Raw genomic sequence first — 25,482 nt, forward strand, 5'->3', positions numbered from 1 at the left:
ACAAACCGTAAAGATCCGAAATTGAGTTCGCGTCCGGCATCGTAACCGGACGCACCGTGAACAGAACTGGTTGGTAACGTGTCCGAGGTGCAGTGGGTTGGTCGGCGGACGGCTTTTGACTTTTGATCGTGGAAAATAGCCGGTATCCGATTTGGTTAGACGGTCGGTAGGACGAGACGATGGTATCGGGAACACGACAAGAAGGTTCGAGTTGCACGATATATGCTGCAGGAGGAAGAACCCGGGTCAATACCTGTTGATACTTCGTTCAAATAAAAGTCAACTTGTACGGTGAGTGGTTTAAAAGTCACACACACTCATGCAACTACGCGTACACGGAGGGGAGAGAACACGTGCACAAACGACACACACACACACAAACACGCGCGCGCGCATATACACAGAGAAACGTTCGCGGGGGGAACTGGGCTGACGTGTTTCCTACCGGCGTCCTCTTTCACGGAGTTTCTTCCAGGATGGAGGTGTAGCTGAAGAGGACGGGAAGAGCAGAGGGTAGCCCGGTGGAGGATGGCTCTCGAGTACATGGAAAAGTTCGAACAACTTTCATGGATACTGCCGATGGGAACGTCTGTTCCTTCTGGCGTTTTATTATTTTAACGCTTCTGATACGCGAGCAAGCTGGCTTTTTTCCTCATCCGCCGTTCAGTCGACTTCGCGATTTTGTTTTTCAAATAAGGTTCCCCCCATCCGAACATCCCCCAAGCCCCTCGTGCCGCCACCCACCCTCTCCGCAGTCGCCTTCGTCGAACCGAGCAAACGCCACAATTCTGGTATCAGCTGGTTGGGAACTGTTTCTCTTAGTTTGGAATTTCAGTTTCAGCCCAGTCGCAGCTTCCTAATTAAACTAACGAACGCAATCCCCGACACGGCGCCCGCCCCTTTTTTTTTTAAATATCGCCCGCGCACCGTAAGGATACCGTTTGATGGACGAAATTAAAACGACCCCGGTTTCAATCGGGTCCGGGGAAACGTTATGGCACTGGGACCGACGGAAGCTGCTCCTAAAATTAGGACTTCTCGCGATTTTCTATGTTCTTCGTTTTTTGGTATTATCTTTAGACAGGAACGGAACTCGAATTGTCAATGTGTTATGATCGTATATTATCGATTTGTCTGTTTTTATATATAATCATTACTATTTACTGTTTGTATTATCAAAGTTCCTGCCATAGTCTCAGCTTACTGCTCTCACGCGTGCCCGCGAACATGAACCTTGGTGAATCATTATTAAAGCGACTCTTCTGACTAGTTCCGCGGGCCGAGCGACACAACTAGGACGTACCGTATCTCTTCTACGAACGCAGATGAAAAACTACTAGGGAAAAAGTTAAATGGCTTAATGGAATTTACGTAACTTCGCGGGATCGGGCTCTTCTTCCAGGTGTATTGTTCTACGTGTATAACGCGGCAACACGATACACCGTATGGAAAAAAAGTTCTGTGCTAGTTGTTGTTTTACAGTTTAACCAACGTCCCATACAGCCGTGCTAACTTTCCGGAACAAACCATCTGACAAGAGCAAACATTATTTTAAATACGAAATTGCAAATGATAATTAAAACAGCGCGTCGTTCGAAAGTAACTCGATACTCGTGGTGTTTCATTTTGTGCAAAGAATAAAATTTTTAATTGTCAATACTGCGCTTTACATAATTTTCAAATTTTGAAAATTGTTGGAATATCTGCACAAAATACTGACAAACAGAATCGAAACTTCGATAACGAAGAATTTGAGCTTTAATAATTCTAGATGTTCAATTAAATTTTGCACAAGATTGGAAATCAATACTTTTTGAGAAAAGCTTGAATGAAACATGTATGACAAGAAGCTTTCTTTCTGGAGTATTTAGTTTCTCATTTAACTTTTCAAATATTTATTCCATGAAGGAGGTGTGATTATAAGAAAATAGGTCTTATAGCACACAGCTTATTCTCCTATTACTATTTCTTAACAGTCAAACATCGACTGCGGGCGTTACGTTAATGCGCTTATAACGTTTCGCAGCCTACAAACGACAACTTTCAAACTTACGAACTTCGAAACGATCGAAGAATACTGACAACTAATATTCAATACGAATAAAATTATATACAGTGACGATTCGGTCAGAAATTTTCAAAATTGCGACTAATAGAAATTTTGTGTAGATTTTGGATTTATTATTATTACCTTCCATTAACGCGGTAGCGTATAAGAAGCAGAATAACGAGATGTGGAAATATATCATCCTAGCCAAGTAAAATGAAACTCGTTCATCAAAATGGAAGGCAAATAATTCACCTAACTATTCACGCCGTAAATTTCATTCTATCGTCATAAAAATAATATTATCTACTTTCATTAATCATTCGGCGACCTCGATTTTTTTGCTTCCATATATATATGCGTGTATGTTCGCATACCTCGTTTAATTCGTTCTACGTGACGTTTGACATTTAATTAACTCGAATAATGCAATCGCCTTAAAATGGGATATCGAAACTGATGACATATGGCACGCGATTATCTGAGACAACCATCAAGATACTTATTTGGAAACAGATAATTAAAAGGATGACACAACTTTCTCGAATACACATACAGGGTGAGACGTTCCAATCGGACCTGCAAATGTCTTTGAAGAAGTGTTTTAAAAATTAAATCTATGTCCTCAATAAAATCATAGATTTTGTTAGTGTATTATATACTTTGTAATCCTCATTGAATATTTCAATCTGAAACAAGTTTTGTAATGTCAGAAATTTATGTCAGAAGACATTATCGCTGTGATTATAATGAAACTCATATTTTGTTCGCTGTCATGAATAATTTCAAAATATATTTTATGAACGATGTAATAAATCGTTGCACCATTTAAGGGCGTTAATTTGTCAATTTGATTGAAAACGCGAATAAATTAAAATATTAAAATATATGTGTAAATTTATCATATATGTTTGTCATCGCCATTAGGGTTATAAATTTGCTGTTTCGCGACTGGCTGCGATCGTCCGGTGATTATTGGGTTACGAAATTTTTCATAGAGGTTTCCAAAGTGGTACGTCGTTATACAACGTTTATTGCCGCGTGAATGCCTCCCGTAAAAAGTGCAGGATTATATCTGTCCTCGTGGTCCGTCCATCGCCGCGGAACGTTGATAGGTATAATTTATGTCACGAAATTATGAACGCGTTTTATTCACGCGAAAGCAGCGTCAAAGAAACTCATAAGAAGCTTCAACCACTCTCATAGTTTTTCCTTTTGCCGCGAGAGAGCAGAGAGAAGAGCAGCCCGGCTGCCAGCTTCGAGTCAAATACTTTACATTTCTTTTGACTTTCTCCGTGAGATTTACTTTACTTAATCCACCGGGCGCTTGCAAACTCTAATTATGCGTTTCGTTCCTCGTTCTATGGCGAACAGAGGCGACGAGGGAAAAAGAAAGCGAGAGAGAGAGAGAAAGGAAAAGTAAAAAGACGAGTTTAGGGTCCCGGAAATAAGCCGAGGCGAAATTCCTATTCAATATTCTTTGATCGTGCAACGGAGACGCTCGTCTTCGATTATGCCGAATGTTTCCGTGTGTATCGCACAAACACGCGCAGAGACCGCCCGCTGATATACGAAGAATTAAAATGCAAACCGTACCCCCACCCCACCCCCCGCGCGTTCCTTTTTCCCTCTCTCCCCGTTGCCGCCTTTCACCACCGTTTTCCGCGGCATTCACCATCTTGGATATTAAAACTGCAAAACAATCGCAAAGCCGGAATGAATAGACTGCGCTCAAGCAACAGACCTGATGGCCTGAACATTTTAGAATACATGCACACCGTCGCGAACCGAGAAATCGTTAGTCTCTCGCGGACTGCGCCGCGTTGTTCCTTGGGAGAGTTCTGTCGAAAAAAAGAGATCACCGTTTTGACAGCATGTGACAGATGATGTTGGCCGTGTTTGTCACGCGGATGTTTCGGGAACAATAACCGCGAGACGGTTCTATGAAAACGGAAAGTGTGTTGAACATCACCGTTTATCTAGTTCGTTTCGTCTCCTGCGAAACATTCAAAATGTGTCAGCAAGAATGTTATGCATAAAGAAATCTTTAAAGAACAATCAAATTCTCACAAGTTCAAGTTCAATTATATCTTGCAACTTAAAAATTGTAAAGAAAACCACTGTGCAGAACGTGTGACAAAAATTGTGCATTTCAAGCTATCTATGAAAAGAATCTTTAAAGATTCTTCTCTCGGCAAGATAGAATGCATACCGCCCTAAATTATGGACCTACTCGTAAAGCGTTGTAAGTCACGGTGAGTCGTGGAAGATCGCGGATATTTAAGTATGATTATGTGCGGAGCAATGGTTTATTTGTCACGTTCGGCGCACACGCGGAATAAAATATCAGTTTCCGCGGAAGACGATTTCCTCCGTAAATGATTTGCATCGGTCATGCTCGGGAAAGTTTCGGTGTAAAGAGTGAAATAAATTTTGCATAGAAATGACAAACCGAACCCGAGCTCTCGAACCGTTCCAAAACATGGAAGAAGGGTACGCCTTCGCGTTGAGACGCTCGAGCCTTTGAAATTTCGTCCATACGGTCCGAGCACCGGTGGTAGTTACATATCTTATCGAGCGTGATATATGAAACTTCGACATTTCAGTTCACTCTTTCGAACGATCATGATTGAAGTTTCGCCGGAAGTTCGACGCGAGGAACAACCGTTGGCTCGGTTTCGCAAACAAGCGCAGAATTGCGAATTATTTCGACCAGTTCGTATCACAATATGAAATCAGAACTTTATTTTAGTTTCTCTGATAAATTCATTTTCTTAGCTTCCCGGACGCGATCCTCGAGATTACGTTCACGGGGCGGTTTCTAATTTACGATTATTAAGATTCCGAGCAAATTGATATCTTAGGGTATATATTATTTTGTAAATATAGCTAAAACTGTGGATGGCAGGATATTTTCATAAAGTGAAATAGTCACTTTTAGTGTTCCGGAGAGCCTAGAGTTAATAGGAACCGACGTAAAATTCAGCGCCGATGAATTTTCGAAATGAGTTGTCTCGATAACGAAGTCTCGAGGAAAACAATCTCATTTTTTGTTCTTTGAGCTGGTTTTCCGAGGGGAGCCGGCCGTTCATCCCTGAAAAAGTTGCCCCCACCCCCCGGGAGGGTAAAAATGCGCGTATTCATCGGTCGATCGGCAGAATATTCTAGCCTTCGCTTCGATTCATTGTTTTATCATGTGGTATAATAAGAAATAATAGGCGGACTCGTTTAGTTATTCGAAAATATCGGTGCATGGTGCTCGAGAATTGTGCGCGGGCAAAAGTAATCTTCACAGAACGGAGCGGAACGGAACGGAACGGAAGTGTCTCTAATCATTTCAGAGGAGAGGAACTATTGAATCGGTTGGATCGTTTCGCGGCATCCTCATTAACAATAATCAATATCGTAATATTAACAAATACCCTTGCGGGCTCTGCCGTTCGTTGCACACCGTCCACTGAACTTCACCAGACATTCTTCTGTCCCGCGTTCAAAATCAATACGGCCGTACAGTCGGCTTCGCGTAACGTAATTATATGTATATGAAAAGCGGAATGTATTTATCTCGCCGGAACAAAGGGTACCCGGGAGGACTTCGTGAATATATGTAACACTCTATTCTCGACGCCGGTGTATTCAATTTAAAAAACTGGCAGCCCGGCAAAAATGATTACACGCCACGTTGCGATCGAAAATCTTTCAAATAATCTTTCTCTTTCGCGCGAAAAGAATTTGTACCGTACAAAATTACGAAAATCGATCTCCTCGAAAAGTTCGGATCGGGTGTAATAATTTTACGAATGCAGTCGGAGCATTGGATACAGAATCGACGAAAACACGGGTTCCGTAATCGATCTCGCCGACACACGGTTCTCAGCAAACACCGGTGGAAAAAATAAAACGGTTCGATGGGTTGCGCGGTTTACGTCCAATTATATTTACGGGTTAAACATCGAGAAAAAAATTCATGGTCCGAGAAAAACCACGAAATCCAATTTCCACGGTGTAAGAAACCCGGCGTCCGCGGCAATCGTTTCCTAAAATATACTTTACGCTCGCCGTAAAAACCGGAAGCGAACAATTTTTCTCCCCTCTCGGCAAACTTTCGAAGTCGCGGTTTTCCCTTTCGAGTTTCATCGGCGTATTTACAGATCCACTTCGCGAAAACTGAATTTCATGGGAAATTCTCAGCGTTGAACAAAGAACCATCGTCCGTTCGTTGCCGAAACTTGCCGGAACGCGTGCTCTGCTCGCCTAAACTCTGCTCACGGTTCATTTTGCCATTCCGTACACGGAGAATGTCGCGTTCGACCGAAAAGTATTAACAATTGCTGCATTCATTTGCGATCACGAGAACGGCGTTACGCGATCGATTATTTCTAATTCTGGGGACAGGTCTGCTTTTCCAGATAAATTTCAATTACCATAGCATACATAATCACAGACTTACAAACACCTCAATTTTTTCAAATTTGAAAATAGCCTACGACCCACGCGGAAGAAGTAATAATGGAAAATATATTGGTTAAATCTTTCCACATTTGTAACTACGACATAAACAACTCAACAGTACAGCTTCGCCGAAAAAATTTCTAATTTCTTTTTAACACATTTTGGAGCGTAAAGGGTTAATGGCAATTTCCAAAAGACAGGGCTAGCAAAGACAGGTTGCGCCAAAGTATTTCATCGACAAGATTCCCTCTGTCAAAGAATGCAATGTCTCGGAGTAATTTAAAGCTTCCGTGGAATTCATAGTGTTCTTCATTAGCCCGCTCATTTATCGTCATTACTCTTCGCTCGGGGATGCCTAAAATTCGGGCAGAGCTTCCGCCCTGGGACAGAAGAGTAGTGCACCCAAAGCTTGCCAAAATTCGGTTCTCACCAGAAAACTGGTATTCCTACCAAAAAATATCTGAACAAAAATTCAAAATTCAAGCTGGTAATCGTTTTACGGAAGGGGGGAGTGGTTATCGCGATGCCATAATCCGATCGAGATAAAAAGAAATCGCGCATAAATTAATCCGCTGATTCAACCTGCCGCGCGGTCGTCTGGCCGTTCCTTTTTCTTCCGGCAGGGTTGCGAGGGTGGAAAGTGGGTGGGAAAGGGTGGACACATTAACCGGTGAACTCGAAGGAAGGGTAGCTGACGCCCCGGACCGGTCACTGGTGGTTCCTGTGCCTGTGGGAGGGCGCGAATCGTGACGCGGCTTGCCCGATGGTGGTAGGTTCTATGTTGAAAACGGTTTAGGTCAAAGTGGAAAGAGGATGCGCTGGCCGAATCTGGTGGGTTGGCGGCAAGCCATAAACCTTTCCCGCGTAATCTGGACGGCTTTATAGATTTCTAATAAAATAATGCATTAAATCAGCCGCGACTCGACTGATTGCCCCGCCCGACGGAATCGGCTCTACGATCGATGACGCTCGCGCGTATTGCGATCGAACCGACGACGTTTACTATCCGAGCCAACGATCACTAAACGCCAGATGATCTTCCACGGAGGCGAAAGGAACGCTCGACGGCTCCTACCGATTTCCGATGTCTATCGGCCACCACTACCGATCCGACGCGAATACCCGGTTCGCCATTTTTGAAACTGTGACGAATTCTTTTGGCCACTGTGTCCGCCAATTGCTGGAAACCTTCAGTCCTAGATCTTTACACAACTTTCCATTTTGATGGATCATCTTGCGAAAGCTTGTGATCACAGGAATATTTATCTCCCTTATTAAGAAGTCCAGCTAAGTAGTACACTCTGTGCACACAGAGTGTCTCAAAAATGTCCGAATACCTTGAAAACATCCGCAGTGTATCACATGTTTTCGAAAAAGCATTTTAATTAAAGATATTTTACATTCACGAGTGTCGTAACGTGGTTGTGACGTAGCTTCATTAAAATCATTCTGTCACACGCGATAATCTAATAATAATACGTCTGGCCCGACAACAAGATATAAATTTACATTTATCCGCGCGCGTAATCATGATTTTCCTTGTTGAATTTTATCTTGAGTTATTTTTAACTAATTGACACGGCCGTGATGCAGGCAAATATTGATGTAAACACTTTTGTAAACAGTCCCCGTTGTAAAGAATATCTCCGATAATTATATCGTCGCCTTAATTACGCGCAATAAAGGACAACGGTATAAATATAAATAACGAAGTGAGTCTGGAGAAACGCAGCGTCTTGAATATAATTATATGAAAAACATTTTTAAAAATTGCATGGTAAAGTACAGTTTTTCAAACTTTACACCTACTTGTACATTTTATAGAAGGTGAAGATATAGATAAATGAAGGTGAAGTAATATTTCACCAGTGTTTAACAGCGAGCATAAAATCGCTTTGCATTCCCGGCGGTAGAGTGCAACAAAGTAACTATCGGAGTCACAAAGAAGATCCTGAGGGGTTAGAGAAATAAATTCCCTTTTTCGCCGCGTTTATGGGGAAAAGGGGCGTGGGAGGCACTCGTCAGGGTTACTTCACCTTTCACGGATTAGACGAAGAGACACGTCGTCGAATGAAAGCCGAACGAGGGAAGCTACTGCGCGCGGCTGAGTGAGCGAACGGAATAAATTCTTGCATCAAGATTCAAATAAACGCATTCCAAGCCGCGAGCAAACCTCTATCCCACGTCGGATGCGATTCGCAATACTGCGATCTATCCCCCCACACCCCCATCCCCCACCCCCTCTGTTTCCCGTTGTGTCTTACTCGCTTCGAATCGTCCCTTGGCGCGTTCTTGTTTCTGATCCCGAATAAAATATCCTAAAGGAATTTCGTGCGAGCACGTTCCGCACGCGAACTATTTCTTGCCGCCACGTTGCCAGCGAAATGTCGACTATCGCCGCAAATCGATTATAATACGCGAGAGTTTCGAGATCGCACGGCAAAAAATATTTACTCCTCGAAGAGGATAAAATTGCTGACGTGGTACTTTGCAAGTATATTTTTCACATTGCTCTGTAGTTTTCTACGAAGACTTTTCAAAAATGGTGAATTTTTTCCTCGATTGTTTGTGATCACGAGCCATTTGTTGTTTAGGGACATTCTGAATATTTTTTTGCAAAATTAGAATACCTGAACTGTCGTTTTCTATGAAGATTTTGTAATTTGTGATTAGAGTACACTGTGAGTTGGAATTGTTTAAATTTGTGGAACGATGAGGCGAAAAGGTTAGGGTTCTTTTATTTTACAAATATTTGTAAGACTTTGAAACTTTTCTGCTTCATAAACTCGACCTACCTTTTTATTTTCCTGCTTCGATTGATTTCCTTTGCTGCCTGTGCCTTCTTTAAAGAACTCGCCAAATTCCTCTCGAAGCGGGACGGGAACGTCGAATAAAACGATCGAGGTAAACAATAGTTGGTCTACTATATTTAAACAATTTAACGCCGCCGAAAACGTGCGAACGATTCAACCACGAAATTGTTCCACGATTTAGAACATGATCTACAGTACCTACAGGAAAAACTCGTTTCGAATTTCTTCAAATGATTAAGGGTCGAAATAAATTATTGTACCCTCGATTACTATGCAACCGAAGCAGAAAATTCGCAGTCTGCTCGTCATGAAAAATTCAGCGGAAATTAGGTACGACACGTCGGGTAGGTTGTGATTGTAGAAACACCGGTTAATGAATTCAATTATTATTGCAGCTCGGCTTTAGCTTCTGATCTTTAGATCCCCTTCAATTGTCAATGTCGGAAAAGGGTTCTCGATTCAGGCAAACGCCTTCCCGCTCGATCTAGCACAATTTCAAATGACGTAACTTCAAAGCCGTTTAATCCTCTTAACGAAGCCATACAGAGGGACAAGGTATAGTCTCCGCTCTTGTGTTCAGCATCTTAGCCCTTCGTTATTTTGGCTCTTCCCGAAGTTAACCTCAAGAAAGGAGATTGTAAGTTCACGTACATGGACCATCAACTGCACCTCGATAGATGCAAACTTTCTCGAACTATGGCCGATTCGTCGTTAACTCGTCCCAGCAACTTGTTTTAGCTACGTACCGAGGAACCGCAACGTCTGCAAAGAAATAACGAGCTCTGCCTTCCGGGTCTAACAACTGATCTAACAACTAATGGATAACTTTGGTAATAACATGTTAATGCGCAACTTTCGATGGACTCTTTTTTCCTCGTCGACGATGCGCGAGACGGTTCCCTTACGTAACCCTGAAATTGGACATACAGTGACTCCCACTAACATTCGGACGCTCTTAAAAATCGCATAACCTTGTTAATATTGGACTATACTGCCTGAATTTTTATCGAGAAGTTAGAACAATTGGTTCGCTACATAACGTGAAAAAATGTTTGATTAAAATTGCAAAGAAAGTACTAAAAGTTGTATTTTCCAACTTTTTAATGCGGGCTTATATCAAAAATTTAAAAAGTACATTTTGTACATCTGTATCAATTATACATATTCGGAATGTTTCATCGAAATCAGTCAACGTTGCAATGAGCTACAAACGCTTAACGATGATAGCTTAAGGGTGAAAATCGCAGAATTTTGGTCTTGTCAGGGAATTTCGCCCTTAGGTGTTCATTTTGAAACATCTGTAGCTCATTGCAACGTTGACCGATTTTGATGAAATTCTCAGAATATGTATAATTCATACAAATCTACAAATCGTACTTTCTAAATTTTCAATACAAGTCCACATAAAAAAGTTGCAAAACACAACTTTTAGTATTTTCTCTGCAATTTCGACCAATTGCAATTTTTGTAAAAATTTTTTTTTCACTTTACGTAGCAAACCAATTGTGCTAACTTCTTTTAAAAAATCCAAGTCGTATGATCCAATAATAACAAAGTTATACGATTTTTAAAAACGTCCGAATATTAGTGGGACTCACTGTACATGCTCAACAATTTTTTTAAAGACCAACTAATGTATTAAAAATATTCCACCACTCTGTTCTTATTTAAAAATATTCAACGAATATATAGGAATTATTTCGTGCAGAAAATATCACTTTTTACAAAGAATTTAATCATTCCCTTGCTTCGGTTATTGAAAAATGGTGCGGCGTTTGCGAATATTTTTAAACAAAACCAATATACGTATCGTATCCAAACATTGTGAATATGTATGTTACATTCTTAGAGAAAGTGTCAGAATTTTTGTACGCATAAATGATCATTTCGTACAAAGTTACAACAATTCAACTAACGCAAAAAATAGGTGGATATAAAGTCAGCCATTCTAATTTCCCGAGAGAAGCAACATGAAAAATGTTTAATCCCTGTGGTTGAAAAATGTGACTATTGGCTGTCGCAAAACATTTGCAAAATAATGGCACGGTCGCTAAGAAGAGGGCAAATATTTCATGAAGTCGGAGAACATCTTCATTTTTCCGACTGGAAGGAGGTATTCATTTTTTATTACCGAGAAGACAGTTGTCATAGTATTTGCTCGAAACATTTCCGTTCTGGTGCACAATTCATGATTGCAGACGTTCCCATTCCAAAAAAATACTAGCATTCTTTATTAGTGGTTCGCAACGATAGGGTTATAAATGAAAGGAAATGAACCAATTATCGAACTAAAGAATAAGCTATATCATAGCGGACCGAGTGCCATCAATTATTGACAAAACACTTTGCTGACAGATAAGTGTATAGTTGTAGAGTGTGTCTCGAATACCCACAAACTTCCGAGCCAATGGATGACAGCCACGCTTAGTCACATGACTTACGATGGCAACACCAAGACTTCTAACCACTAAACTCGCATTCCTCCAAGTTCTACTCTTGTCAGAGCCCGACAGTACCTACTTACGACCCTATAGAACTTTGCCGAGTCCGAGCTGCAATTCGAACGATGCAATTACTCGCAGAAAAAGCGATAGACACGGGCAAATCACATGGAACTCTTCCATCATCTGGGGAAAATGATCGTCGAACTCGAAATACCAGGACAGATGTTAATAAAATTAATTAATAAGCAACACAGCCTGGGCACGTTAATCCCCTGCTTTGTAATATAAATTTGGACCATAGTTTCTCAACTCACAACCTCCTTTCTTCAATTTTGTGCCATTTAGGGCGTCTTCAGAATGAACACAGTGGTTACTCGATTTATGTCCAAAACACGGGTCTAGCCAGGGACATGTATCGTCTAGGAGATACTATTCTCCAAATTATACCGTGTTTGGTATCATTTCAATCAGAAAAATTCCGCAAATATATTCATGAGAGTCTAATAAAAAAGTAAGCTTCTTCATAAAATGTGTTAGGCACAATCGTGTGATATAATGTGTAATCTACTTGGAACGATATCGTTGCACGAGCGCATTTTTGGAGGGTGCTTCGCATAATTCCGATCGTGTGCTTACTACAAAGTAAAAAACAAGGGGTGGGGGGAGGACAACGAGCTGAGGGAGTAATTTAAAATTGGAGAAATTAACAGTGTTCCGTTTTGAAGGGGGTTGAAGTACGGCCAAAGAGGAAGTTGGACTGTCGAGGGCCGAATTACACAGCGCGTTCGCGTGCACGGTAATCGGATAATATTACTGTTTAACGGTTCGAATATCCGGTCGCATCTTGATGCTATCGAGTGGGAACCGTTTAAAAGTCATAAAGCGGGGATGCTGTTAACGACGGAAAATCGGGAAGTGATCCAAAATGGAACAACGCGTCAGCGAAAGGGTGGGGGGAGGGATTCGGTGGAGGGTGGACGAGAAAATAGGGGTTCTTTCTATGCCTCAAAACAAAGGTACTACACCGGCTAATAGCCTTTTTCGAGTGCCGGCCATTCGACAGCGTGTAGGAATACTGCCGGGCGTTACAGCGTGCACGTCACACGTTGATAGCGATACGTTCGTAAAACGACCGTCAGTAAAACCCATCACTAACTCGCATGACACACATTTATACGGCTATCTCGGTTTTCGGAGTTGTACCCCCGCGTCGCTGATAGAACGCGACCGGACAAACACCGTCGGAACGAAATCGAGTTTGCCCGTTTCACGCGCTGACGACTCCGAAATCTTCCGATCGCGCTAATTGCTACTTACCTCGGTCGTTTCAAGACGCGATTTAACTCCGTCGATAATTAAACTGCGCGATTGGTTCCGAGACATGTTCTACGATTGTTCGAAAATGTACGTGCTCCTCATACATATTTTTCACACGAGTCCGAATAAGTTTCGTACATTTTTGGATAATTACTGGACTAGTTTGTCGCAATTTAAACCGTACACAAACGTTGTACATCAATATTTCAGTGAATTGAAAATATTCTGAAATTCTGATCTTTACCTTATTTTAAATTTCTCTTGGCCATTTCTCTCGTAAACTCATAAAATCGGCATGCTAGTTACGGTGTATGCATATTCATGGATAGATTAATTGCAATTATTTTGCGATTACAATATTACGTACGGGTACATTGTACAATAATTTAATCAATGTACGGAATATGTAATTACACGATATTGTGTTGTATAATATATTCGCGTACCGTAAAGAAATATTTATACAAATAGCATACATATTCATTCAGTAAAATTCATGTGTATCGTGTACAATAATTAGAGGCAGCATCGAAGAGAAAATTACTTAACCTTGTTCAATCGTAAGCAAATTACGCGCAAAAACACTACATTTTCGTAGACAGAATGTTTGAAACTCTGCGCAGTCCAAGTTTTTCAAGTCAACGTAAAATTCATTGTACACCCGCCCCGGGAAAATGATTAACCTGACTTGATAGGTTGAAAATAACACGTGAAAAGTCAAGGGTCATCGAGTGCATCGATATCCGAACAGCTCGAGTCCTCGAAGACTGAGATTCGTCTTCCAAAGTGTTGGTACAATAATTTTTGATTACCCCCGGTCGCGCGAAAAACACGCGAAATTATTGAAACCTGACCCCAATTTCGTTAGCGTCTTTTCTGTTTGTTCGCCGCGTCTTCGCGAACGCGCCGGCCAATCATCAATTTGCAGTTTAAATAATTGAATAGTCCGCGGGAAGTTTTCGGAGGTAGGCAGGTCGGCAGGCAGGCAGAGCGGCGTTGATTTTACACTTCATCGAGTTTGCATTACAAATTGATGAGCTCTCCCCGGAGCAACAACGATATACCGTTCATTAACGGCGTTTAATCAATCTCCCGGCTGACAAAAACCCGACTCGGCCGCGCGTTATCCTTGGACCGCGTAATTCCTAATAAACGGAATTTGTTTATTATCCTCGGCGTTCCCGGGGGGGGAGGGGGAGGGGAAGATTCACGGAGTGACATTCATATCCGAAACATCAGCGCGGATTTCATTACGCGTAAAAAATGTGCACCGCACACGAGAGATAATTCCGCGCGAGAACGTTCTCCCGCGGGGACTAATGCCATGAAATGTGTGACTTAAGGAAATTACGAGCTGTTGACTTTTCGTTGAGCTCGCGTTAGCGGCCGTTGCATTTTAAAATCGTGCTTTAATTAATTCGACCGTTCTCGCTCGTCCGAAAATGTCCCTCTCTTTCGTTCCTGTTCCCAAGATGCCGTTCGTGCGACGCACACGGCGCGTTACGTGAACCAGCGTATCGTATTCGGACGTTATGCGACCGAAACTTGTCAAATGAAACGCGCGCTATGCCACCCGTTTCCCAGCAGTTCCGCAGATTGCATTTTTCGACGAACCCGAACGCAATAACGCGAAATATGCTCGGTTACGGAAACGTGTCCGACCCAAGTTTATCGTTCCGCGGTTAAACCAACACATCTTCACACCCATGCATTGTTGAAACAACAACTGTTCAATATTACAGCGATTTCTCTATATACGTCGCCAAGGCCTCGATGATAAACGTCGCGGAATTATCCCCCCTGCCGCGGGGTATACTCCGGCATACGGAGGGTTGAAGGAAGAAAAAACTTGTTCGTCGTCCAATTTTTATTTTGCATAACAATCGGTGGCGCAGTAACGGCTTGCGAATATCTGAAACTGTCCAGCAAAGAAGTGGGAGATGATGCGTCAAAGATTTCGATCGAGGCGAACTTGTGACGTTCGACTCGATCGAGCAGCAGTTCAAGAACAATAGGCAGACAGCAGGTGGAGCCTGCTCGCCGGGTTTGTCTTTGTTCGACGGAACATGCGTTCCCGTCGATTTTGTTTGGCAGCGATCGTTGGTCGTTCCCATTGCTTGTTGTTTGATGAACGTGTAGGCAGGCTAGGCTCGTCAAACTGCTTGGATGGTGAACGTACACGCACTGGGCCGAGCAGAGCAGAGCTCGGTTGCCTTTGATGCGTGCTACATTTACCGACAAATGAGCCGTGTTCGCCGAACAATGCGCCGCGGCGCAGGAGCTTAAGATATCCGGGATATATCTGCGTTATCAGTGCGTGTACGAATTATCGGTTGCGCCAGTTAAACGGCGCCGGCCGCGGATATAATATGATTCGATCGCGAGCGTGTCAATCTTTCGGCTGTTCGAGGAACACCTGGCCAATCGACTAACCTGTCAGCGATTATCGCGCCCTTTCCGCTCCTGTGTCGGGCCTGACGTTGACTTTTGAACGGGTGATTACCTGTTTCACTGATTCACAATTAGCAACACCTTCAGAATCTATTTCGCGGCTGCAGCGACTATGTCTTTGTCGTGCTAAAGCTTCTAGGAAAGAAAATTTATATCTCTATGTGTCAACAGTAAACCTACCGAAAAACCACAAAAGTAACCAATAATAAAAAAAAAGGAAAAATTCTACCTAAATTCTAATTTCTCCATAATAATTCTTTTAAAATTGAATTTTTATTTGAACATTCCCCTAGAATTCAAATTAAAATTATTTTATTATAGGAATTTCTGTATATTTAGTTTCTCCATAATAATTCTTTTAAAATTCAATTTTTATTTGAACATTCCCCTAAAATTCAAATTAAAATTATTTTATTATAGGAATTTCTTTATTATTTAGTTTCTCCATAATAATTCTTTTAAAATTCAATTTTTATTTGAACATTCCCCTAAAATTCAAATTAAACTTATTTTATTATAGGAATTTCTTTATATTTAGTTTCTCCATAATAATTCTTTTAAAATTTAATTTTTATTTGAATATTCCCCTAAAATTCAAATTAAAATTGTTTTAATATAAGAATATAATATAAGAATTTCTTTATATTTAATTTCTTCATACTAATTCTTTTAAAATTCAATTTTTATTTGAACATTCCCCTAAAATTAAAATTAAAATTATTTTATTATAGGAATTTCTTTATATTTACTTTCTCCATAATAATTCTCTTAAAATACCAATTGGTTTAGCTACCTAAAAGTAACTGATACACGTTGTCTTATAAAAATGACGAGATTGAATTTATCTGAATTTCGTGCGGTTCGTATTACAATACATGCTGTAATAAATATATCTATTTAATCATTTCCCACGAAAGCATCTTTATAACTTCAGTAATTCTAAAATAAAAAATCTGGAACCGTTCATATTGACCGGCGGTGGTAGGTTTGGTGTTAATAAAAATGTATAATAAGTGTACCGTGGATTTTAATGCAAAGTGATACAGTAAAAATCGCACCAGACCTAAACTGTGCCATTTTTACAAGTGATCCCGCGCTAGCGATTTTCGGTGGAGGTTCCAGCGTTGGCGGCGTTCTAATTCGCGGGAACGGCTCTAATTAGCCGTGGAAATCGAACGAATTAGGGGCGCGACAATGCAAGTCGCACGATATCGTAAACATTATACGCATATCACGCACCGGTGCAGAGGAACCCCATAAATTGCCGACACTTGGCTGGCCGCCCGAACGAATTCGGCGCCGACGAAGTTCGTAAAATAACGCGCGAGCGAGCGAGCGAGCGAGCGTAATCAGCAGCGCGTTATCGGGGGCCCCTCGGCCTACGGAATCGGTCGTGTGTTGCCTTTTGTACGGCTCGCCGCGGACAGTCGGGGAGCAATAAATATGTTATTAAAATTATCATAACCCCGTTCGGCCGGGGCTAAAACAGCGCGTTTTGCAGTTAATTTTCCAGTTATCTAGGCAATAATCTCGCTTACGCCGTATAACCGGTTAACCCTTTGGTCATAGAGGTGAACGACGAAAGGGGGATGAGGATGATAGGGGCGAAAAGTAAATCAGTGAACAGGGGTAAAAAGGGGCTTATAATGGCCGACGACGATGCCGCCTGCGCTGCGCTCGTTCCTACAATGGCAGCGCGGTCTCGCCGAGCGTTATTAAACCGCGCGCCGTTCGCCTCGGCCATCGATAGTGTGTGTGATTGTTTTACGTTAATTTTATTACACGCCAGACATTATCGAGGATTAATGATCGTTTGTTCGACTCTCGCGCGGACGATATTTTACAAGCGCCGACGTCGGGAGACCGCGAAACTTTACGCGCTTATGGCAACTACCTGCGACTATCGATGAAATGAAGATTTTAATCATCGCCGTTTCAATGTGAACGGGTTTCATAGTGTAGGTTGTTTGCGAAGACAATCGGCTCCGCGGTACGAGGAATCGTGGTTTGGAGGATTTTGTGTAAATTGGTGTTTTTTATTTTCTTTCTATTGCGTTTCTCTCATTCATTTGTTGTAAGCTTGAGCTTTTCATTGCCAACTTTCCGGATCTAATACCGCGCGTTTCTTTTTCTATTAAATTAATTGATCTCGTAAAACTGCGCGACACATTTCCAGCGCGGCGCGTTTCACACCGTGCAAATATATTTTACAACGCGGACTCGAAATCGAAAACACCGAAAGCGGTAAAAACGACGTACGTATGTGTTCCCGTGGCTACGGGAATCTCAAATAATCCACGTTAGCCGATTTTAGTCACGCGTGGTACCTTGATTGAAACTATTCACATCACGAACTATGAAATTTCATAAGCACCGTAAATCAATCGGACCGGGTGCCGATTTCGAATCGACCTTCCCGGTCGGAGCTATTTCGACGAAGTATGATTCTCGACGAACCAAATAAGACGTGTCACGTGTACCGGAACATTGCTACCGACAAGGCGAACATCATTTATCCCCAAGCTTATCATCTTGACAAGTAAGAAAAATGAAACAAATTGCAAGAAAATACCACAGTATATTCCGCAACGCAGGGTTTTATAAATACGAAAGAAACGGTAGCGGGATAAATGTTTGACAAATATCGTGCAGATATGACATATACGGAGACGTGTATCTAACAGCTAACAGAGACGATTATTATTTCGCATGAAATTCTGCAGATCAAAATTTGCAGTCGAATCTGCTCGATTCGCGGCGCGGGGAAAGGAGAAGAAGAGAGAGGGAGGGAGAAAGGGAGGAAGAAAAGGTCGGAAAAAGTTCGGCACTCGTGTCGTGCCCTCGGAGACATTAATAAGCGGTTTACCGGGATAAAAATACGAGTCGGTCGCGTCGACGGTGGAAGGAGAACGTTTCCACGACAACCCGTTTCATTTATCGCGATCTCGAAATCGAAGCCCACTCCAAAATCTTGGAGAGTCCCTGGGTCGTAGGCGAGCACACGACTTTGTCCCAGCCTCATCCACCTCTGGCCAACCTCGCCAGGCACACCGGGGCCAACCTATCCCACCGACAATTAGTTCGCGCGCTCGGCATTGAGTGCACTTAGTGAAAAGTAAGCAAACTTCCCCTCCTTCGGCGTTCCAACCCCTCTGGCCCACTCCCTCTCTCTCTCTCTCTCTTTCTCTCTCCCTTTCATTTTCATCCGATACCGGAATGGTTTCTACCGACATAGCGCGATAACTCTGCCGTTTAGTTCATCGATGGCTTATTTCAAGGGCTACCGAGATATTCAACGTTCCTCTCCTTTCTTTTCTTCTTTTTTTTTCCTCCCTACCTCCCTTACCCCTTTTCTCCTCTTTCTTCCGCGCGGTAACCCTCTTCCGCTCGCTCCCCCCCCCCCCACCTCTCTAGCTTTTTCCCTTTTCTTTTCGCGATTCCATCGATCGAGAATCGTGCCCCGTTTTATACAGGGTGTACCCCGCGTGTCGTACGCGCGTTCTTTAGAAATGCCAGCACAATGGGATTCGCGATACCGCCGACTGCGTACTCGTTGTTTTCCAGCGCGATCGGGATTTTCACCTGTCGTGAAATTATAACAGAGACCGGGCCCTAGAGGTTAATTTATTGTCAAGATAGCGATCGTCGCGGCGCCAACGCCGATGGCTGCTCGATACTATTGCTCGTTCGCGAACTATTCAATCGTGCTCGAGGATCGAGTTACTTCCGATCACTGCGCAACAGAGTTTGCTTTTTTCCCAATTAACGATTTCGGGGCCTCGATGTTGAATACCGGAAATTTTTCGGTTGGAAAGAGAATATGTTCGATTTAGGGGACTTTTTGCTGCCGAGATTGTGGAACATTCGCGGGCTATTCGATTCATTCGTAATACAATTTTTGAAATATTGTAAATCATTGAGATTTTAAATAATGTTTTACTTTATGCGGAATGGTTTTAGATCATTGTAACGCGAGATCTGTTGGGCGGTGTGGCCTTCAAAATAAAAATCTCTTGGTATATACACCCTTAAAAGTTTGAAAGGATTTAACAATCTTAATTTCGGAAGTTCTAAAAGTTTGGAAAGTTTTCAAAGTTTACGAGACCCCCAACTTTTTACAAATTTATTTTGTAGCTGACGATCAACTACAAGCTCACTTACACGGTGTACGAATTAATAGGTTTTCCCATGTTTATGATTATTACACACTTCTCTAGAGATTATACCACAGATTTTGTCTTCATTCATTTATAATATTTCTTCGACTCATATCGACCTGATCTTCCAACCGGAAAAAGTTAATTTTTGTAGTAAAAGTGTGAAACTTGCCTAATCTTCATAATTTTTATCAGATTTCCATTATAATCCCAACGCGAAGTAACTTTAAAAATAAAAAGTTGACCTTCTATACCTAATAATTCTTCAGAAAAAAAAATGTTAAAATACTAGTAGATATTCCTGCTTTACGCGAGAATCCCCGAGTTGATAAAAATCCCCGATCTATTAATTACCCTCGGAGATTCCCGCTGGTGATCGCGGCGGTGCCACGTAAACGCAATTTAAGGTCAGCAGCGAAATTATCTGGGTAATTCTAATCGTTTCAACTTCTGCACGTAGAAACCGCAATATCTCGGCGATGTCCTAGAGGCAGCTAACGGGGGGTGTAGGGAGGGAGGGGTTGTCGAGGGTGAGGGGGGTTGATAACTATCGAGCCCCGCAAGCAGGTTGACACCCCGCTCAAGTTGTTAGGGGGTTAGATTGATGAAGCTGAGCCGGCGAGCATTCACATGCCGCGTCGCGCGGCCTCTCTGCTTCCACTCTTTCGGAAATGATATTCTTCGTTGTTCGGTTCCGCTCCCGCACCTGCTTGCCGATGATAAGGACAAAGATTTCGCGGTTACAAAGATTCCCGTGCTGACGCGTCTTCCTTTTTCTCTCCTGGACGGCCGGGCTCCCGTCCGGTAATTAATGAGTTCGAGGTTTCCTCCGATGACGACAGGAAAAACTGCTTAGGTGGTATCTAGCCGGAGTACTGACAGCGAATGAAAAAGTATGAAGAGAGAGAGAGGGGGGGGTGAGGGAGAGAGGGTGACAGTTAACGGGCAAAAGTTTCGTTAGTTAGGAACACGGTCCACTGATAAAACGAAGACAAGATTTTGCTGGTCCGCGGCTAGGGTTCTTGCTATTTTATATGCATACCCCGGCAACTTTCCCGAAGTTCCGTTATTGAAAACCGGAGTAACTTTCAATTTAACATTTTTTTAATGACGCCGACGCTTAAGGGCGACGGAAACGCCGGCTCCCGTCGCTCCGGCTACTTCTAATCGTGTAAATAAATTATTTTTTAGGACAAATTTATGTGCAGTAACCCTCCCAAAGGCTGCAATTACCAATTCTGGAATACTTTATCGTATTGTTATGAATTTATAAAACCTTTAGAAAGAAAACATACTCGGTTTTACCAAAAATCATTTTATCCCCTCTAGAATAATTCTTAATAGAGATAATTCTTAACTGGAGATAAATATTGAGTGCATGTATTTGTTATTGAATTCGTTTCTGTGTCTCGGTTTTTCGAGCACATTTTCGAACGCACATCTTTAATACTCGTTGTCAGCCGAATGGGATCAAGTGTCCGTCGAACGCGTGAAGCTGTCCTATTTCTGATATCGGTTGCGCGTACACACTGAATTACTGTAATTTGATTGAATGAAATATCAGTTAGATCCCAGTTAGAGAATTCCGTGTGCCTAATACCATCAACCTCATAATTACAGTCTATTAATGTTGAACAGAATTGATTTAGCAACGTATACACGCTGCTGCTAACGAAATTAAATCCATAATTCGATTAAGACGACTGACAGAGTATTAGCGTACAAGTAGATTTATTGATTTTGCATTCCGTCTAAAGTAACGTTCCATTTCAAAAACTGTTCAGAGCAGCATGACACTCGACACGTGTCGAAAATAATGCAAAACATGTGACATTGTTCTAATTGAAATGACGCCGAACACGACACAATTTCGATCGTGTTTGTTCGTTCGATTCATGTCACAGTAGAATCTCGATTATGCGAAAACATTAGTGTTTGGATAACAGAATGTTCTGTATTCAGATAATATTGCTACATTAAAACTGTGTTTTACTTCAGAGCTTACTGTTCAGAGCAGCATGACACTCGACACGTGTCGAAAATAATGCAAAACATGTGACATTTTTCTAATTGAAATGACACCGAACATGACACAATTTCGATCGTGCTTGTTCGTTTGACTCACGGCTCAGTAGAATCTCGATTATGCGAAAAAATTAGTGCTTGGATAACAGAATGTTCTGTATTCAGATAATATTGCTACATTAAAACTGTGTTTTACTTCAGAGCTTGCTGTTCAGAGCAGCATGACACTGGACACGTGTCAAAAATAATGCAAAACATGTGACATTGTTCTAATTGAAATGACGCCGAACATGACACAATTTCGATCGTGCCTGTTCGTTTGACTCACGGCTCAGTAGAATCTCGATTATGCGAAAAAATTAGTGCTTGGATAACAGAATGTTCTGTATTCAGATAATATTGCTACATTAAAACTGTGTTTTACTTCAGAGCTTGCTGTTCAGAGCAGCATGACACTGGACACGTGTCAAAAATAATGCAAAACATGTGACATTGTTCTAATTGAAATGACGCCGAACATGACACAATTTCGATCGTGCTTGTTCGTTTGACTCACGGCTCAGTAGAATCTCGATTATGCGAAAAAATTAGTGTTTCGATAATAGAATGTTCTGTATTCAGACAATATTGCTACATTAAAACTGTGTTTTACTTTACGTTTCGACAAGAAATCGAGTTTCGTCGGTTCGGATAAGAGAGGTCCCACTGAATCGTGAATTAAACAGGCAAACGAGCTCCGAATTGCGTCATGTTGGATCTCGTTTTAATCAGAAAAACGTCAGCAATATCCCGGTGAATTTTTCATCAAGCACTAACATTTAATATAAATGTTTTATCATCGAATCGGTATCGTAACGTTACCACCGGGATCGAGCCTCCATGCTTCTCAGGGAGCACGTCCGGCAGTGGTGGGGATAAAGTCTCAACAATCGTGCGCATCTCTGTCACATATATCGAGGCACTATTGTGCTTCTTGTGAAGCAAGTGGGATTCGCGCGAGCGAAACGGCCTCGGCGAATACATTTTGCCGGCGATTTCCGCGCGACCGGCCTAATAAATAAAACTGGTCGTGGCCGGCCGGCGTGAAATAAATATTTGCGGTTTGATAGGACGGGAAGATGGAAGGAGGCCGGACAACGGCCGTGTCTACGGGGCGCAATTTGAATCATCGACTTCGGCCCGCGTTTCCATTCTGACGTTGATCGCGTTCGGCCCGCCTCTCGCCGGCAATAAATCCAGACTAACTCTTTATCCTATCTGGGCTTTGTCGTCGCCGGTGGCACGAAGCTCCGCCATTGTCGCGGCTGCATGACTGACCAAAGAGGAAAGGGAGGCTCTGCTGTCGGCCGGACAGCTCCCGATGAAACTTGAATTAAATTTCGAGATTTATCGCGTCAATAACCGTGCATTAATTTACGATTTTTAGCGGTGGAAACGTAAATCCAGCCGGGCCACCCCACCCCACCCCGCGACGCCGATTGTTTCGTTCGTTCGTTCGTTCGTTCGTCGCCGGAGAGGCTCCGCAATACAGTGAGAGCACAAACGGGAGAGAAGAGGGAACAAAAAAGAACGAGGAAGGGACACGAAGAGGGTGGTGCGCGCGGGGGTAGAGGGATGAAAACGCGCAATGAGAACGTGCAGGCGAGGGTTCGCGGCTATATCGAATACGGAAGAACCGAGGGTGGGAGACTTGAAGTGTGGGCAACGACATATGCGACTGGCGTGCTCTACATCTAACTTATATTGACTATTACTCATGTTCGTGTACTGTGACATTCGCCGGCGTTTCACTGAAAAGTCGCGGAAAACAATGCCGCCGCGATCCGGAAACCATCGCGGTATGCTACCTGCAAGGAAGCCCGCCGACGCGTCGCGTCGCGTCGCGATCGTCTGTTTTTTGAAATTCCGACGAGATATTTTGGACGATCTGTCACTTGTGCTCGCGTACGTCCTTCCGGACAGCTGGAGAATATTCCGGGTTTGCGGATTTTATGGAACAACGCTGTAATGGTAACTCTTTTGCTTCCTCGAATTTCAGTTCTGTTCACTTCCTCGCTTTTTGTTCTGGTCCCTGCGATCCCCCATAACCCTTCAGTGACCCTTCAGCAATTTTCTATGTTTCGGATGCAAGAGGTATCGATCACTTGAATATATTTCACATTCGGGACCATTCTGAAAGCCCACAGTAGGTTATTAATACCGTAATTAGATTGAATAATATGGTGGTTAATGACCAGACGTTGGCACGACCTTTATAAGTGAAAGGTGTTTAAAGAAACGGATTGGATAGTAATAATATTACGTTGGGGAAAAAGAAATCCTTCATTTTTACGTGAACTTCAAGACTTTATTTAACATGTTTCGGATTGTCCGATTTGGGTCAAATATGCACCGTTTTGTTCTATAATTTGTTGCCATTTTAGAGGCAGCTTCGTAAAGCCTCTCTCATGGAAGTCTTGGTCCCTATTGTCGAAAAACTCTAGTGATCGATTTTCACAATCTTCTCTCGATGCAAATTTCTTATCGCTAAGGAAGTTTTGCAATGCAAGAAAAACATGGTAATCGCTAGGTGCCAGGTCCGGACTATATCGTAGACGCATCAAAACTTCATATTTGCATATTTGACCCAAATCGGACAATCCGAAACATGTTAAACGAAGTCTTGAAGTTCACGTGAAAGTAATGGATTTCTTTTTCCCCAACCTAATATGAATTACGCTTGACAAATTTCATGAAAACGGCAAGTGTCCACATAGTTTTGCGCGGGGGTGTATGTCGACGTGTTCCGGAATTCTTTCGCGCAAAAGCGAATAGCTGAGCATTATCTATAAAAGATATTCCGAACACCGATATATTCTTGTATTGGCTGGCCGATGGCAGTGCATAGCGCACATTCCCATAAAAACTGGACCCGGGATTCCCGTACACGTGGTCGAAGGAAATTCAGAGGACCAGCACGACGACGACGAGGAGGACGACGATGGTGGCAGGGAGAAGGAATTAAACAGGCCCATAACCCGGAATTTTATTCGAACCGCATGCCAGACTTCATCGGCCGAAAGAATACTATTTTTCAGCTGAATTATTTAAGCTGAAAAGAACGAGCGCCGCCGGGGTCAACAGCTACACTACGTGGCCCCGGAGTATTCCTAATTTCGTCGGCTAAGCGCCGCTGGAATCTTAATTATGAGGAAGAATTTGAAGGCATCCGCGGCAAACCGGACTGGCCGACCTGTGCTCCGCAGTGTTGTTCGCAGTTTTCGTGGGAATACAAATGCTTCGAAATTCGTCTGCGCCCGGGGATAAATTGAGCTCTTCGCCGGGGTGTTATTAAATCGTAATGACGGGACAAAGGAAATTTCACTTGAGAGACCGAAGACGGAACACATACCGTCGGATATTTGCTAAACACATCACGACCCGAATGAACTGATTGTCGGGATTAAAATGTACAGTACCGTAACGCGTTCTCGGGTTAACGATATTGTGAAACTCAGACTACCGTATTAGCGATAACCGAAAATTTCATTCGAGGGGAAGAAGCTCGACGTTGCACACTTGTTAGCCCATGTGGACGACATTGAACGATCGGGAGAATTGAAATGACAATTTTTATATATTTTTTTTTTATCCGAGATCCTCGGGCGTTTTTATTATTACACGTATCAATGAATTTAACTCTAGAAAAATGTTAATTAGAAATATTAAGAACGCGACAGAAGGACAGTGTATAATGTTGAATTATTTTACCGAGTCCAATTCTTGGCCGTAAGGCT

At 42.5% G+C, this 25,482-nt stretch overlaps 1 protein-coding gene across 8 annotated transcripts in view; it reads left to right on the plus strand.

Annotated features, from left to right (window-relative positions):
• The window catches only part of LOC143362553 (cytotoxic granule associated RNA binding protein TIA1), a 582,269-nt gene that overhangs the window by 488,334 nt on the left and 68,453 nt on the right, over positions 1–25,482 (plus strand). The window lies entirely within an intron of this gene.

The sequence above is a fragment of the Halictus rubicundus genome, chromosome 17 (assembly GCF_050948215.1).
Source record: "Halictus rubicundus isolate RS-2024b chromosome 17, iyHalRubi1_principal, whole genome shotgun sequence".
In the NCBI taxonomy this organism is placed as follows: domain Eukaryota; kingdom Metazoa; phylum Arthropoda; class Insecta; order Hymenoptera; family Halictidae; genus Halictus; species Halictus rubicundus.